Source organism: Anabrus simplex, chromosome 6 (assembly GCF_040414725.1).
Source record: "Anabrus simplex isolate iqAnaSimp1 chromosome 6, ASM4041472v1, whole genome shotgun sequence".
Classification (NCBI taxonomy): domain Eukaryota; kingdom Metazoa; phylum Arthropoda; class Insecta; order Orthoptera; family Tettigoniidae; genus Anabrus; species Anabrus simplex.
In genome coordinates this window covers 141,939,495-141,957,014 of record NC_090270.1, presented here as the reverse complement: position 1 = coordinate 141,957,014, position 17,520 = coordinate 141,939,495, and the positions used below count along the sequence as shown (strand labels likewise).

At 39.2% G+C, this 17,520-nt stretch overlaps 1 long non-coding RNA gene across 1 annotated transcript in view; it reads right to left on the bottom strand.

Annotated features, from left to right (window-relative positions):
• The window catches only part of LOC136875576 (uncharacterized), a 108,836-nt gene that overhangs the window by 27,950 nt on the left and 63,366 nt on the right, over nucleotides 1–17,520 (bottom strand). Inside the window, exon 4 of the long non-coding RNA XR_010860477.2 lies at nucleotides 4,659–4,750. This is a non-coding gene — a long non-coding RNA (uncharacterized lncRNA). The remainder of the gene's footprint in view (nucleotides 1–4,658; nucleotides 4,751–17,520) is intronic.

Below are 17,520 nucleotides of genomic sequence, written 5' to 3'. Positions count from 1 at the left end.
CGACTACAATGTTCTAATTAAAACTGGCAATGCGTATGTCTTTGCTAATCAGAACCCTTCAGATGAAACTGAAGCATGCCCACGTTCTCTTAAGATTACTAATGCCAGGCTGAGTGGCTCAGACGGTTGAAGCGCTGGCCTTCTGACCTCAACTTAGTAAGTTTGATCCTAGCTCAGTCCGGTGGTAACTGAAGGTGCCCAAATATGTCTGTCTCGTGTGGATTGATTTACTGGCATGTAAAAGAACTCCTGTGGGACAAAACTCCAGCATTTTGGCATTTCCAAAAACTGTAAAATGGAAGGTAGTGGGACATAAAAATAACATTATTATTATTATTATTATTATTATTATTATTATTATTATTATTATTATTATTATTATTATTATTATTATTATTAAGATTACTAACAACAGTCATGTGATAAATTAGTGAGATAACTTAACTGATACAAAGAAAAGTTAGTCAGAAACTTAAAGACACGACATTCATTACCTAACAAGGGCGTCCATAAGGAGTTATATAAAGAACATACTCCCATAACCAGCTGGATTAGACATTATAAAGGTCTTTTCTACAGTGGATAGTGTGAAGCAATTAAAATGGAAGTTAACGTGACTGCAGTCAGTACTGTTCCAGGCTGATCTTTGTACAGCAACCACTGTTAAGTTGCAGAACAAAAGAACAATGGCTCATGTCCTTGGAAAATGCTTATACGATGAGGTACTGAGGAACTCCTCGGATCATAATATCCCATCTTTAATTACTGATGAACTGTGGAGGAAAGGTTTTAATGAAGATGTCTATATACTCATCAACATAATGCCTGTGATTTTTCTTTGAAATGGAGTCAGTAAAGCCGGCACAATGCTTCTTTCCTCATGGTACTTCAGCTGAAGGATATATTATACACTGTTCCTGAGAACCATCAGACGGAGACATATGCTTCAGTGAACTCTGTAAGGACAACTCTGATCATTATAATATAGAGGCCACAGGATCAACTATCAAATTGCCACACTCGTTTCCTTCCTGCTCCTAGCCCTTTCTTATCCCAATATCACTATAAGACAAAAAGTTTTCTTAGCACCTGGGCCCAAGGAGAATATCACTATAAGACCTTTGTGTCTCGGTGCAACATTAAAAAAAAATTACTAAGACTAAGATGAATCAAATTCACAGAGAAGAATTCAACATGCATGATTCTCTCACTGATATACCACCTTACTATTCCCTTGCAGTGTAATGTTTACTGTATTTGTGAAATGTAGTGTGTTAATTTAGTAATGCAAATTTTAATGTAATAATGCTGTACTGTTGTGTAGTGAATTGTAATAATCCAGAAGGTTTCTTGTACACCAAGTGATAACTGCTATTAATGTTCCTGCTCAGAGAGAGAAAAAAAAAAAAAAAACCTGTTAAACCCTTAGTTTACATACTTTTACAAAAAGTTTTCTTTCTGAGCACCTGGGCCCGAGGGAAATATCACTGCAAGATTTTGACTTCCTAACTTAAGGGGTTCTGAAGATACCAGTGGGTTTTCACCTTTATATATACCGGGCACCAGGGAATGTTCTCCACAGTGCCTATGTGCTGCTGCGTGAGGTAGCATCAGTAGTTTAGTTGGCAGCATGGTGTCATATCTGTCACGCTCACTCGCCGAAAGGATAGCAGTACAGGGAAGGCTACATGTGTGAGCTGTGGGCTGTCAAAATCGTCAGTGTGTATTGCAGTAAGCGAGTGTTTGGATAGATTATTGGAATAGTGCAACAGGATACAGGCGGTAATGTTTACTACAGAAGAGAGAGCCTTTTGGTGGAATACATTTTTCGCGAAGGCGATCGGTTTACAGAAAATGTTAAACTAAAATTTCAGGCGTGGTTTCCTAATTCAAAGTGTCCAAACCGGGATGCCGTTCAGGATTTGATAAGTAAATTTCATGTGACCAGCTCAGTTCACGATGTACCGGGAACAGGCAGGAGTACACTTTCAACAGACGAAAAACATGATGAAAGTTCCGATATAATGTTGCGAAGTCCAAGTAAATCAAAACGCAAATTAGCTGAAGAAACAGGAATCTCTAAGTGGACAGTGCATAAAGCTGTAGGGACAAGTTTCGGTTGTTCCCTTATTAAGTTACCGTGGTTCATGAATTACAAGAAACTGATTACGAAAAAAAGAGTGCTGTACTGTGAATGGTCCTAAAGATTCATGAATCGACATGGACTTGGCATTTTAAATAAAACATTTTTTTTTCCAGATGAAGCAGGGTTTCACGTATCGGCCATGTAAATTCCCAAAACTCACAAATTTGGTCTTCAGTCAACCCCAAAGCACTAAGACAAACACCACTGCATTCGCAGAAAGTTGGCGTATGGGTTGCCGTATCACGAGCACGTGTAATAGAGCCAATCTTCTTTGACAGTTCAGTGAATTATAATGCCTACTGCTCAGAGATAATTTACAAGTTTATTGCTCAGTTGAATGAAGACGAAATTGAATGTTCTTTCTTTCAACAGGACAATGCTACAGCATTTTAAATCAATTTTTTGTGGATAGAATAATAACTAAAGGTATCTGGCCACCACAGTCTACTGCTTTAACCCCCACCAGATTATTGCCTTTGGGGTGTGGCAAAATCTGAGGTGTACAAAACTAATCCAAAAACGACTGATGAACTTAAAGTGAATATCATTAATTATGTGCAGTCCATTACGCAAGAAACTTCAGTGAAAGTCTTTGACAATATGTATAGACGTGTTCAAGTCTGTCTTTGAACATAAGGACAACACTTCCAGCATCTGTAAGTACAAAGTTTACTGTTTATTGTTTGTTTTGTTTTCATACACATGACAGCAGCCGTGCTGCCAAGTTAAATGCTGATGCTACCTCGCGCAGCAGCACGTAGGCGCAGCGGAGAACATTCATTAGCGCCCTATAAATAACACTTGATGAGTTGGAAGAAAGAACAAATTGACGAAAATAAAAATTTCTCATTAGTTGATTTCCCTTGCTCTTACTGTGAGGCTACTGACAATCTTTCTTACTTAAAAGCCAATACTCGGAATAATACTACAAAGATAAATTGTAAATATCGTAATTAAATCTTATTCACTCTTAGCTTCAAAAACTTTTGCTCAAACTATTATTATTGTTAGGATTACAACTGTAAAAGGAGAAAGAAGATAACAATTGACTATGATATAGCTTGCATGCTTACTTGTCATTCTACAACAAATCAATAGAACATTCATATTTCCACGAACTTGTTTTATCATCTCAAAAATCACCGCAAAACGAAACACACAGTCAATATATTTCCAATTTTGGGTTTCCTGTGAATTTTGATGTTCTACTGATAGCCTTTCACCGAGCTTGATAGCTGCAGTTGCTTAAGTGTGGCCAGTATCCAGTACTCGGGACATAGTGGGTTCGAAACCCACTGTCGGCAGCCCCGAAGATGGTTTTTCGTAGTTTCCCATTTTCACATCAGAGAAATGCTGGGCCAGTACCTTAAATTAAGGCCATGGCCCTTTCCTGTTCCATTGTAGCCATAAGACCTATCTGCGTCAGTGCAATGTAAAGCAACAAACAAAAAAACAAACTCTTTCATCATTTACAATTCTCACAGATATCAAGAACATTTGATACCTTGAAACAGTCCTGTTATTACTACTGAGCTGTAAACAAATTTTGTGTGGAATTTTTTTCGTTTCAAATGTTACCTATATACTGAGTATGTAAAGAATACAAATCTCTTAAAATTTTGTTAGAAACTGTTAATTTTTGCCCTTAAAGGAATTCTTTAAAGGGCCAGTAAATATACTGCCATACGTTAAAGTATTAAATGCATTCTCATTTTGCCAAGTTATAATTCTTGCTTCCTTTCTGTTTCACCTGGAGCTGGCCATGTACAAGAAACAGTTAGGCCTTTACTGTCTCAACCACAAGTAAGCAACCTCTTTTTTTTTTGTTATTTGCTTTACGTCGCACCGACACAGATAGGTCTTATGGCGACGATGGGACAGGGAAGGGCTAGGAGTGGGAAGGAAGCGGCCGTGGCCTTAATTAAGGTACAGCCCCAGCATTTGCCTGGTGTGAAAATGGGAAACCACGGAAAACCATCTTCAGGGCTGCCGACAGTGGGGTTCGAACCCACGATCTCCCGAATACTGGATACTGTCCGCAATTAAGCAACTGCAGCTATCGAGCTCGGTAAGCAACCTCTGAAATTCATGGCGTCCCTTCTAAAATTACTACAGAGTAGCTCAGTGGCAGAGTACAGCTGATGCTATACCTTGTTGTTGTATCATTGATAAAGTCAACAAAGTAATGTGCCATAAATTCAGTTCTGACAGGTTAGTGTCAGTCATTGAACATTTTCACTCAAACAGATCTTGAAAATGATACAATATGAGATAAGCATATTCAAGTACTCTCGGTATGGAATGATTGATGTTATCACCCCCTTATGTACTGCCATTTTTGAGACATGCTTGAACACATGCCAGATCAGAAAAGGACTTTCTGTATGGACTGAAAGAAAATGTAAATTTTGCTATATTAATTGTATCTAATAAAAGCACTTGCATGCATTCTGCGGACTGTTTCAAGAATCAACTTTGTACATTTAAAAAAATGCAATATACAGTTACTCACCAATTTTTCACGAGTTGTCCCTTGAAGTACAAAACCAAGTTGAAGTCCACTCAGCTGATGACACTCACGAAATTGAGGCAAGTCTTCTTCACCTGAGGGCAAGGAACAGTTATGGTAAAAAAAGAAATAGCTACAGCATATGTGATCCTCAAAACACTATTGTGTACACCTCACTAATTCTGGAAATTTGATTCCATCTCATATCTTTCAACTGACATTGTTTTCAATACCGGTACTGATGTTACAGACCATGAACATATTAAAAAGATACAGTATTATGCAGTATTTGAAAACATGAATTTATTCAAAAAATATTTAGGGAATATTAGCATGGAAATACATCTTCATTTACGATTCCTAAACTTTGACCCTTGTATCTTCATTGTAGCTTTTTGAAAATTCTTTGTCTATTTCAATTTTAATTACTTCATGGACTTCTAAAACACTTCTATGGTCAGTCAAAAGTAGTTAGTGAACAAGGTGTCAAAGAACTCTGCGACAAACTCTAGCATGAGTTATACCTTTTCTTTAATTGGTACTGATACAAGGTTTGTCAATCCCATTCTTGTACATAAAAGATCAATTTTAGAAGGGATACCATGAATTTCAGAGGTTGCTAACTTGTGGTTGAGACTAATGGCCTAGCTGTCTCTTTTCTCCAGGTGAAACAGAAAGGAAGCAAGCAAAGTATTAAATCACTTTTGACAGAAGATGCTCAAAGTGCTGCCCTTCAGTTTGTATATATCGCTAGCATCAATGGATGAAGTTCCCACTGATTTGATGCAATGCGTCTTCAGAAAGTAACAAAATTTTGTTTTAACTCTTCATCAGAGTGCAGATTTGGTCTATTCACACTTTCTTTAAATTTCCCACAAGGAGCGAAGTTTGTGGGGTGGGCTGGCCGTACATATCTGTAACAACCTACTTTTCAAAACCTCAAACAAAACTTTCATGTGCTGTATAACTCTTTGCATTTTGCAGACAGCTTTGCTCCACATCTTCAGAAAAAATCTTGTCTGTTTATGAGGAAGACTTCTACAATAATGAGGGTTTGAATTTAAGAATGCTTTACCATTAGAGCTGAAGTGGTATGCTCATTCATCACCAGGTGGCTCGCTGTATGCTGGTACAGTGCTGATATTCCAACTGGGAGCTGATGACAGCATTAAGTTCTATTTAATATGTTATTTTCTTTTTTTTTGCTATTTGTTTTATATCGCACCGACACAGATAGGTCTTATGGCGACGATGGGATAGGAAAGGCTAAGAATGGGACGGAGGCGGCCGTGGCCTTAATTAAGGTACAGTCCCAGCATTTGCCTGGTGTGAAAATGGGAAACCATGGAAAAACATATTCAGGGCTGCCAACAGTGGGGTTCGAACCCACTATCTCCCAGATGCAAGCTCACAGCTGCGCAACCCTAGCCGCACGGCCAACTCGCCCGGTTTAATATGTTCTATCACACTGTGCGTGCGTGAGAAGTAACAAAGAGGACATCAGATGGTAAGGTATACATTGGCCAAACATGCTGGTCCATTGGGACTCACGTCAATGAACACCAAAGAAATATCCATCACAACCAGCTAGACAAGTCAGCATTAGCTGAGCACGCCCTATCATGTAATGTCGTGTTCCAAGATGTTTGAGCTCTTACCCACACTAAACACTACAGGTCTAGGATTGTAGGGAAGCTGTGGAAATATGTAAAATTCCTCACAATTTCTCTCTCTCCCTCTCTCTCTGCTATTTGCTTTACGTCGCACCGACACAGATAGGTCTTACAGCAACGATGGGACAGGAAAGGGCTAGGACTGGGAAGGAAGTGGCCGTGGCCTTAATTAAGGTACAGCCCCATCATTTGCCTGGTGTGAAAATGGGAAACCACGGAAAACCATCTTCAGGGCTGCCGACAGTAGGGTTCGAACCCACTATCTCCCTCACAATTACAACAGGGACACTGGCTATCAATAAAGTAATACGTGGTTGCCAGTCATTAAGGATTTACGTAGATAGTTCTCTTCCCTGTCCTTTCTACACTGTTATTTCATTTCAATGTTTTCCAAATTCGAACATTCACCATCATGAGATGATTCACTCCAAGCTATGTGTTAAGCGTCATATTTCATAACGTGTGTACATTGGTTATGCACCTGCTACACTGTCTCAAATCATTATCATCCTCTGGTTTTCTCCACACACATTCTTTCCATTCTTCAGCTCTGTTCTACCCTGGTGTCTCTTGTTGCATTGCATTTTATTAGTTTCTATTTATTTCTTCTACCACATTCGTCTGATGTCCTCTGTGTTACTTGTCATGCACACATCATGTAATAGAACATCTTAATTGGAGCTCAATGTTGTCATGAACTCCCACTTGGAATACCAGCACTGTCCCCTGGTGACGAATGAGCATACCATTGCAGCTCGAACAGTAAAGCATTCTTAAGTTCAAACCCTCATTATTGTAGAAGTTCTCCTTGTGAACAGTCAAGATTTTCTTCTGAAGACACACGGAGAAAAGTTCTGTGTGAAACGTAAATAGTTTCACCTTATTTTCTTAACATGGCATAAGCCCAAAAGCCCATATCATGTCTACAAGTATGGGACATGAAAGCATCAATGTTAACACATGGTTGTGGTTGCCAGTTGTAAAAAGATGTAATTTTTTTGTAAAGTATGAATGGCAGTTAATGGTTAAAAAAAAAAAAAGGTTGTCCTATACTGCTATTTACATGAATGTCCGGCCCCATGGCTAAATGGTTAGCGTGCTGGCCTTTGGTCACAGGGGTCCCGGGTTTGATTCCTGGTAGGGTTGGGAATTTTAACCATCATTGGTTAATTTCGCTGGCACGGGGGCTGGGTGTATGTGTCATCTTCATCATCATTTCATTTTCATCACGACACACAGGTTGCCTACGGGCGTCAAACCAAAAGACCTGCAACTGGCGAGCCGTACTTGTCTTCGGACACTCCTGGCATAAAAGCGATATGCCATTTCATTTCATTTACATGAATAACACACTACTTGCCCACTTGAATGTTATGAAGTGTAATTTGGTGCATTTATGGGTGATCTATACTATACCTATTATTTTGAGTGTTCACTACCCTAGTAAGGGTGGCTTCATCAGAAAATAAAATTAGCTATGAATCTATTTTTGTAATGAAGTGCCTACAGAATCCAAGAACAAAAATGTAGTCAAACTGTAGGATCACATGGTTTCACTTTATGCACTGGTTTTACCTTTTGTTACATAACTGTTCAAACAGCCAGTAGACAGCCAGTCTACTGACCCATACAACAGACTTCTGAGATAAAGATTCAAAGTTTGATTAGATTTTGTACTTTTTTTCTCCTCCATAAAAACTCATAAGAAAGCATTTAAAATGTGCTGTTTGTTAAAAATGTCCTAATTTCTCCTTTTTTTCTTTACTAGATTGCAAATTGTGCTTCTGTTTAGAGCATCTGGAAATTTATCTGTAAATAACCTTCATACCAATCCTGTATTATGCCTTTTCACACAACCATCATATGTGCAAATATGCTATTCTACAAAAAAAAACTCACCATTCATAGCACCATTCATATTACACACAAATTACAACAATGTACTTGCTGTGAGTTATGGTTGTAACTAGTGATAACAGTTTTCCAATTGGAACTCATTCACTCAATGTTAAATTTACATCTTCCATGATGAAAGCAATAACATCATTGTTACACCATATGGTCTTTAAAATAAAAATTCTACAGTTCATTAACTTCTGTGTGTAGAAATGTAGATTTTCCTTTACTTATGAGAAAATATTAACACTGAACTGTAATTGCACTAAAATTCTAGCTGCCTCAGTGAATCCATCTCTCCATGATCATTGTATGCATCATAAAAGGGGTCTTTGTTTCAAGAAATGCACAATAATATTGTGAAGAGAACTATTCAAGCACATTATAGGAAGCCAAACGCTTAATTTCTCATGACATTTTGGTGACAGCCAAGGAATCCTGGAGAGAGAGAGAGAGAGAGAGAGAGAGAGAGAGAGAGAGAGAGAGAGAGAGAGAGAGAGAGAGAGAGAGAGAGAGAGAGTGTGTGTGTGTGTGTGCGTGCGTGCATGCGTGCATCAGCCTTGGCTGTTATCCAGGGATCACATAATGTAAGTTCCAGTTAAATGTTAACTTAGTTTTAATATACATGTAGAAATTCTCCAGGGTAGTCCTGCATCATCATTTTAATAATGTATGGTACTCGCCCTTATTTCTTATTCGTTCATTAGTGCTTTTCAGGGCTATGATACAAATTTTGGTTGGAGCAGGTAAACAGCTTTTAAAATTCTTTTTTACAACTGACTTTACGTTGGATCGACATGGATAGGTCTTACAGCGGCGATGGGATAGGAAAGGGCTAAGAGTGGGAAGGAAGTGGCCGTTATCTTGCCTGGTGTGAAGATGGGAAACTACAGAAAACTATCCTCAGGGCTGCTGACAGTGGGGTTTAAACCAACTATCTTCCAAAGGCAAGCACAAAGCTGCGTGCCCCTAAGCGCACGACCAGCTCGCTTGGTGGTAAACGTTTTTTGTAATCTCGTTAGCATTATGTAAATTTCCTGAACTGCATTGTTTGTATCTGCTAATATGGGGCTAGCCCGATGTACGAGGCTAATCCCAAAAATAAGGTCTCCTATTTTTTTTATAAATACAGAACTCTGTTCATGTGCCTGTTGGTCACAATATTGTGAAGAGTGTTTCCCGCGCTCGCAAATAAACATGCGCATGCCACACTGAGGCACTCAGTCTTGGTTTGGCAGCCGTTGAGAATGGAGCTCCCATTGGATGTTACCACCAAGTGTGAAGTGCGCGCAGTTTTTCGGTTTTTGAAAGCAAAAGGTACTGAACTAATTGAAATCCATCGCCAATTGACGGAAGTGTACGGTGAGTCGTGCATGGATGTCAAAAACGTTCGTAAGTGGTGTAGACAGTTTGCATCCGGTCGGTCTGAAATTCACGACGAACGAACAAAGGAGTGGGAGACCGTCAATTTCCGTCGAGACAGTCGTGAAGGTTGAGCAAATCATGCGTGAAGATCAGTGGATCAACCTGGATGATCTCTGCACTTTGGTTCCCGAGGTTTTCTGAAGCGCTGCTCACAACTTCCTGAACAGCATGGCAGTGAGCTGGTGTGACATGGGCATACAAAAACTGTCACAGCGTCTACACAAATGCATCAACTGAAATGGTGATTATGTAGAAAAATAGTTAAATGTTCAAGCTGTAAAATGATGTAAACCCTTCTAGAAATAAAGGGAACTCTGAAAAGTGGTGGTAAAAGGGGATCTGGTTAAGATGCAGCAGGTCGTTATGCTACTTAGGTTCCAGAATGGGTAAAGAAAAGAAAAAGTAAATAAATGCAATGTAAATTTTAATCTTATACCAGTTGTACAGGAGATATTATAAGTAGAATTTTGTAAACAATGTAAATTTATTAAGGATGATCTGTGTGTTTAATAGAAAAAATTGTTAGCGTAAATTATGTAATATTGTATTATAGGAAAATTTTATTCTGTTGTTAATTTAATATTTAGTGCTTGACAATAATGTATGTTAGTGTACCATTTGCCACCGAGGTAGACACCTCATTTGCAAATAAAGAGATTTTGATTTTTGATTTTGAATAAACAGGTCTATGTATTTATAAAAAAATAGGAGACCTTATTTTTGGGATTACCTTTGTAATAAGGAACCTTATGTTCCAAGTTAGGGGATAAAAAGGAAAGGCTGCCACCTTACAGCAGGTGTAGCACTTCATGGTAATGCTTTTAAATTTCCCCTCATCTTGAGTTGTTCATTTTCTTGTGATGTATTTTCAACCTTGTCATTAATTCCTCTGTTATTCATTGATTCTTATCTACACTTCACTATTTCCATTTCCTGGTAACTCGTTGTTCTCATTTTTTTCTTTTACAATTTGCTACCTACACAAGTAGGTCTTATGGTGATGTTGGGATAGGAAAGGGCTAGAATCAGCAAGGAAGCGACTGTAACCTTAATTAAGGTACAGGCCCAGCATTTGCCTGGTGTGAAAATGGGGAGCCACAGAAAACCATATTCAGGGCTGCTGACAGTGGGGTTCGAGCCTACTATCTCCTGAATGCAAGGTAACATTTTGTTCTCAAGCTTAAGGGACAGTTAAGGGTAGTATCATCCTCATGTGCCTGCAAGCAAGGCTGTTTAAAAGGTGCATGTCATAAAAAAGGAAGGTCAATTTGGTTAGGTTTCTGTCTTAACGTCAGAGGTTTTTAAAAGTAAGATTATTTTTAATTTCTTTAAATCATATTGTGTGTGTAGGCAAGCACTCAATTTCAAATGTGCCCTTCCTTAACTTCTTTGGGCTATCTATGATTTTAGCTTCTTTCTTCTTAAGTTTAGCAAAGATAATAATTTGTTTCTTTTTTTAAATGCCTTATTCCAATGTTCATAGTTTGACTCTAGAGCTTATGTTTCTTTAAAATTAATAATAATGTAAGTCAGCTTTTGAGACTTTTAGTTATGTTTTCCTGATTAGATTATGTTTTTTGTTCTACATTTTTACATCAATTTTTGAAGGTTTTGTATGTGTATGTTTAGTCCTTAGTCTGTAGGCTGGTTGGATCCTCAACAGCTCCGCCATCAGCTGTCACAGATGGCCTAGGCATCACTGAAGAGGTGTACTAGGGAAATGAGGAGTGAGGTAGTTTCCCGTTGCTTTCCTCACCGAGCCAGAAGTTGCTATTACATATCAGTCTGCCAAGCCCACTGAAATGCATGCACCAACCGACCTTATGAGCAATATTTTCATACCATTCATAGCAGGGACTGGCTGCAGAAGGAATGGCATTACTAGCAGTCACTCAGTCACTTTCATTTTGTCAAAGCCAAGGATAAAGCTGAGACAAATCAATGAAAGTAACAAAATTGCTCTAACCCAAACCAGAAGACATAGTAACGTTTTTTGAATATAGTTGTGTGTTATAAAAATCAAGAGGAAAATTCTGAGGCGGGATCAACTTCCAAAATAAATACAGGAGCTCTCACCTCAACATGAATACGTGTGCGGAGTGCAAGAAAGAGCTGGGGAAGGCGAGAAGAGTATAGTGTGGTGAATGCAAAAACTGTTATCATGGGAAATGCACTAGTGCTGATGGAAAGAACAGTGGCTGGATCTTGAAGAACTGTGTCTCTAAAAACCCATTTGTATTCTGTAAGTGATGTGATTGAACTTTTAAACAAGTTACGGGAAAAAGTGCAAGTCATAGAGATAAACTGATCTGGAAAATTCACCTAATGCATGCCATGACAAATAAGATAACAATGTGCGTCTACTAAAAAATCAGCATGACATAACTCAATGTTTGTCTCAGATTGAGTCTCTAATACAGGAGAATGCTCAGCTGTGCTCTAGGGTGAAGGCTTTAGAGAATCGTGTAATGGAGTTGGAACAGTATTCAAAAAAGGAACACCCTTGAAATACAAGATGTTCCTCAGTGCAGGAATGAGAATGCACTTGAGACTGTGAAACAGGTAGGAAAGGCTCTTGATATGGAAGTGACGGACAGTATGGTGCATGTATGTCACCATTTACCAAAGCAACCAAGTCAAGGAGATTTGATAAAAACAGCTTCATCGAACCTCATAGAGTGAAGAGGAATCTGAGCACAAAACACCTTGGGCTACCTGGAGACAACACGGTATAAGTCGAGAGTCTGGCTCTGGAGAGGAGGAAATTGCTGGCAACTGCATATCACAAGAGAAAAGGACTATGCTTACTTATGGGTAAGGGATGGAACAATAAAACTGTGGAAAAGTCAGGGTTATCGTATTGTTGTTGTAAATAATGTTGTTGATCTTGAAAAGATTTAGAGGGCAGGAATAAAAAAGAACATATCATTTATTATCAACATGTACGTGGACTAAAAACAAAATTAGATTTATTCAATGAAAAATTATTTAATAATATGTACATGGATAAAGAAATTACAATGAATGAAATTGAAATGGCAGTAAGAAAGATGAAGAATGGAAAAACTGCTGGAATAGATGAAATTTCAGTGGAGATGATAAAGGCAGCTGGAGCTGTAGGCCTGCAGTGGACATATCGGGTTCTCAGGAATGTCTGGGAGAATAAGGAGGTCCCTGAGGATTGGCAAAAAGGAATAATCATCCCAATTTTCAAGAAAGGTGATAAGAAAGTTTTGAAGAACTACAGGGGAATTACTCTAATATCCCATGTTGCTAAGATAATGGAAAGGATACTGGAAAGTAGAATAAGGTTGAGGGTTGAGAAGCAGATACAGGAAAATCAGTTTGGTTTCAGAAGTGGAAGGTCAACAATAGAGCCCATTTTCATTATGAGACAACTAATGGAAAAGCATTGGGAGTACGGGAAAGATATGGTGATGACATTCACTGATATTGAAAAGGCATATGACAGTGTCCCTAGGACGAAAGTTTGGGACAGTCTGGTGCAAAAAGGAATTGGACAGGGATTAATAAAAATGATCATGGCATTGTATAAGGAATGTTGTAGTTGCATGCAAACACAAGTTGGCAGGACAAGTTGGTTCAAAATAACTAGTGGGCTGAGACAGGGAAGTGTTCTATCACCGATCTTGTTTACAATAGTAATGGATGACATCATGAGAACAGCAAAAGCAACATATGGAGGAAGAGAATTGAACATGATGTTATTTTCAGATGATATTGTGAATTGGGGAGAAGACGACAGGAAGGTTCAAGAACAGTTGAATGTGGTGAATGGGAAGATTGAAGAATGTGGATTGAAAATAAGTATAGAAAAGAGTAAAACTCTTGTTATGACTAGAGGGGAGAAAGAAGGGAAAGGTCAGATTAGACTTGCAGACAAGCCCCTGGAAGTAGTGGAAACGTTTAAATACCTGGGGAGTGAATTAATGGAGAATGCTCGACTGGATGCTGAGATTAGTAAAAGGATTCAAGCTGGAAGTTGTTTCTATCATAGTGTAAGAAATATGTTATGGGACAAAGATGTGCCAATGGAAGCAAAGGATACTATGTACAAGATGTATTACGTACCCATAACAACTTACGGAGCAGAAACTTGGACAATGACAAAGAAGGATGAGAGTCGAATACAGGCAGCCGAAATGAAATTCTTGAGGAGTATGATACAGAAGAGTAGAAGAGACAAAATAAGGAATGAGAAAATCCGGGAAGATGGTTTGGACACATAAAGCGAATGAGCGATGAAAGAATGCCAAAAAAGGTGATGGAAATGCAAATCCAAGGAAGGAGAGGCCGTGGACGACCACGATTGAGGTGGAAGGATACCATCCAACGCAGCATTATAGAAAGAAATCTGGACTGGGACACAGTGTTGGAGGAGGAGTGGTGGAAAGACCGAAGAAAGTGGAGAGGAACCATATTTGCCCCTACCCGGCTACAGCTGGATAAAGGGAAATGATGATGATGTACATTTTGTATCTTGAGCGAAAGCTGGCGTGACTCTAGTATGTATGACAGGGAGGTCAACAGTGGGCGGTACAGAGTGTATAGGGCAGATAGTGCTAGGGGTGGAACGGGGAGGGAAGGTGGCATCCTTACTGCAGTGAAAATCGGATTATCTGTCTTGACAGTTGACCAAGTAACGAGGGGTTTCGAAGCCATGCTTCTAAAACTACTCGTCCAAGGGAAGGTCTGATATGTTTGTGGTATTTACATACCACCTTCATCAAAATTAGAGATCTATTCGAAGGTATTTGGATGATTGGAATCTCACTATGAGATCCACGACAATAATAAAATAATTGCTGGAGCTTTTAACAAACCATCAATATGTAATAACAAAACAGGCCTAAATTCAAACAGACAACTGCAGGAACTTACAAAATTTCATGAGTGTATACAATTTGGCTTCGTATAACTCTATTCCAAATTGTAATGATATAACTTTGGATTTAGTGTTAATCAGTCGGCGGTAACAAACGTAGTATGCATAAAGAGCGCTGATCCCATACTGTCTGAGGACCCTCACCACTCAGACCTGGAAATAGAACTCCAGATCACTTCTGATCATAGAAAAGATTATGGAATCTACCAATCAACTTACAATTTCAGGAGAGCTGATTTTGAAAGTCTCTATACTGAGCTAGGAAGTATAAATTGGGGAGTATTATACTAATGCACGTTGTCGATAATGCAGTAGATTTCTTTTGCACTAACGTATACTCGGCAATAAGCGTATCTGTTCCTAGAACAGGCAAGGTAAAGTCTAAGAAGTATCTGTTTTAGTTTACTGAAAACAATAAAAGAAGAAGAATACTGCAGAAAATGAAAACACACTTCAGAATATTGTAATAAGTGATTTAAAATGTTAAGGTCAGAAATAAAGTCGGTGACAAGATCAGTTTATAAAAGGTATGCACCATCTGTAAAACAAAATACTGTATATCAGGTAATACAACATATTTTTGGCCTTATGTTAAAAATAAATAATTGCAATGAATTCAAATACAGGGATAAAATATTAGATAACAATCAGAATATAGCAGAAGGATTTACAAATTTCTTCTATTCTGTATATGCTCCAGACAAAGTGTGATATGTTTGTCCAAGCAATCCATGTGTTAATACAAAATGTTTACACATCAGCGCTATAACCATAAAAGAGGTGGAAATGACAATGAATAAACTTTCACCAAAGTCATCTGTGGGGCCCGATCAAATTCCAACTTTTGTAATTAAAGGTTGCATGTATCATCTTAAGTACCCCCTTCTCTTCATTTACAATTTAATTTTGAAAACAGTGTAATTTTACGTGTGTGCCCAATATTTATATCAGGAGACCCCACGCTAATTAATAATTACAGACTGTTATCCAAATTGTCAGCAGTGATGAAGATATTTGAATTTGTACTACATCTTAGAATATCGAATCACATAAGACCTTTAATATCAGAAGAACAGCATGGATTTCTTCCAAAACAATCTAGTTACAAATTTGGTTAATTTCACGCTGTTGGTATCCACAGCTGAAGAGAGTGGCGATCAGATGTATGTTATTCACGGATTTCGAGGAAGCTTTCAATAAAATGAATCATGATATACTACTAAATAATTTAAATGAGTTAGGGTTCCCTCATTCATTGTTATCTTTCTTCTCTTTCTACCTGAGTGGAATGAAACAATATGTATCGTATGGAAGATATACACTGATCAGCCAAAACATTATGACCACCTGACCACCTACCTAATATCTGGCATGTCCACCTTTGGCACGGATAACAGCAGCGATGCGTCTTGGCATGGAAGCAATGAGCCCTTGGTAGGTCACTGGAGGGAGTTGGCACCACATCTGCACACACAAGTCACCTAATTCCAATAAATTCCGGGGAAGGGAACGATGAGCTCTGATGCCGCCTTCAATCACATCCCAGATGTGTTCAAATGGGTTAAGATCTGGCGAGGTGGGGGGCCAACACATCAATTGCAACTCGCCACTGTGTTCTTCGAACCACTCCATCACGCTCCTGGCCTTATATGACATGGCACATTATCTTGTTGAAAAATGCCACTGCCGTTGATAAACATGATCGTCATGAAGGGGTGTGCGCGGTTTGCAACCAGTGTACAATACTTCTTGGCCAACATCATGGTGCCTTGCATGAATTCCACTGGACCCATGAATGACTACATGTATGTTCTCCAGAACACAATTGAGCTGCCGCAGCTTTGTCTCTGTCCCACAGTACAGGTGCCAAGGAGCTGATCCCCTGGCAGATGACGGATTCGCACCCTCCCATTAGCATGATGAAGAAGGTATTGGGATTCATCAGACTATGCAACACTCTGCCACTGCGCCAACATCCAGTGACATTGGTCACGTGCCCATTTCAGTCGTAGTTGCCGATGTCGTTGTGTTAATGTTGGCATATGCATGGGTCGTCGGCTGCGGAGGTTCATCCTTAGGAGTGTTTGGTGCACTGTGTGTTCAGACACACTTGTACTCTGCCCAGCATTACAGCGTGATGTTAGTTCCACCACAGTTTGCCACCTGTCTGTTTTACCAGTCTGCCCAGCCTACGATGTCCGACATCTGTAATGAGGGGTGGTCGCCCAACTCCTCCATGTTTGGACGTGGTTTCACCTTGGTTTCGCCACTTGTTGAAGACACTCACCACAGCACTCCTAAAACACCCGACAAGTCATGCAGTTTTCGAAATGCTTGTTCCGAGCCTCCGGGCCATCACAATCTGCCCTCGGTAAAACTCGAACAGACAGCACTGATACTATCGCCTGGATGGGTTCATATTGTTAGTAGGTAGGTGGTCATAATGTTCTGGCTGATCAGTATAATTCTAAACAATACATAAGGAGTAATTCAAGGGTCTAATTTGGGCCCGTTAATCCATTAAAATGGCCAATAGGTCATATACAACGCACAGTGTTTGGATTTGGTTTTTCTCATATAATGCCATTTTTCCATATTAATGATCACTCGGTAATACAAAAGGGACATTCTGGAATGGATATAATTATTTTCAAGAAATTGTCCCAAGCATGTAGGCTTAGGGAAGTACTGTATAAAACTTATTTTGAGGTTACTGGACGGCAGAAATGAAATGAAATAGCGTATGGCTTTTAGTGCCGGGAGTATTCGAGGACATGTTCGGCTCGCCAGGTGCAGGTCTTTCGATTTGACGCCCTTAGACGACCTGCACATCATGAGGAGGATGAAATGATGATGAAGATGACACGTACACTCAGCCTCCGTGCCAGAGAAATTAACCAATGATGGTTAAAATTCACGACCCTGCCAGGAATCGAATCCGGGACCCCTGTGACCAAAGGCCAGC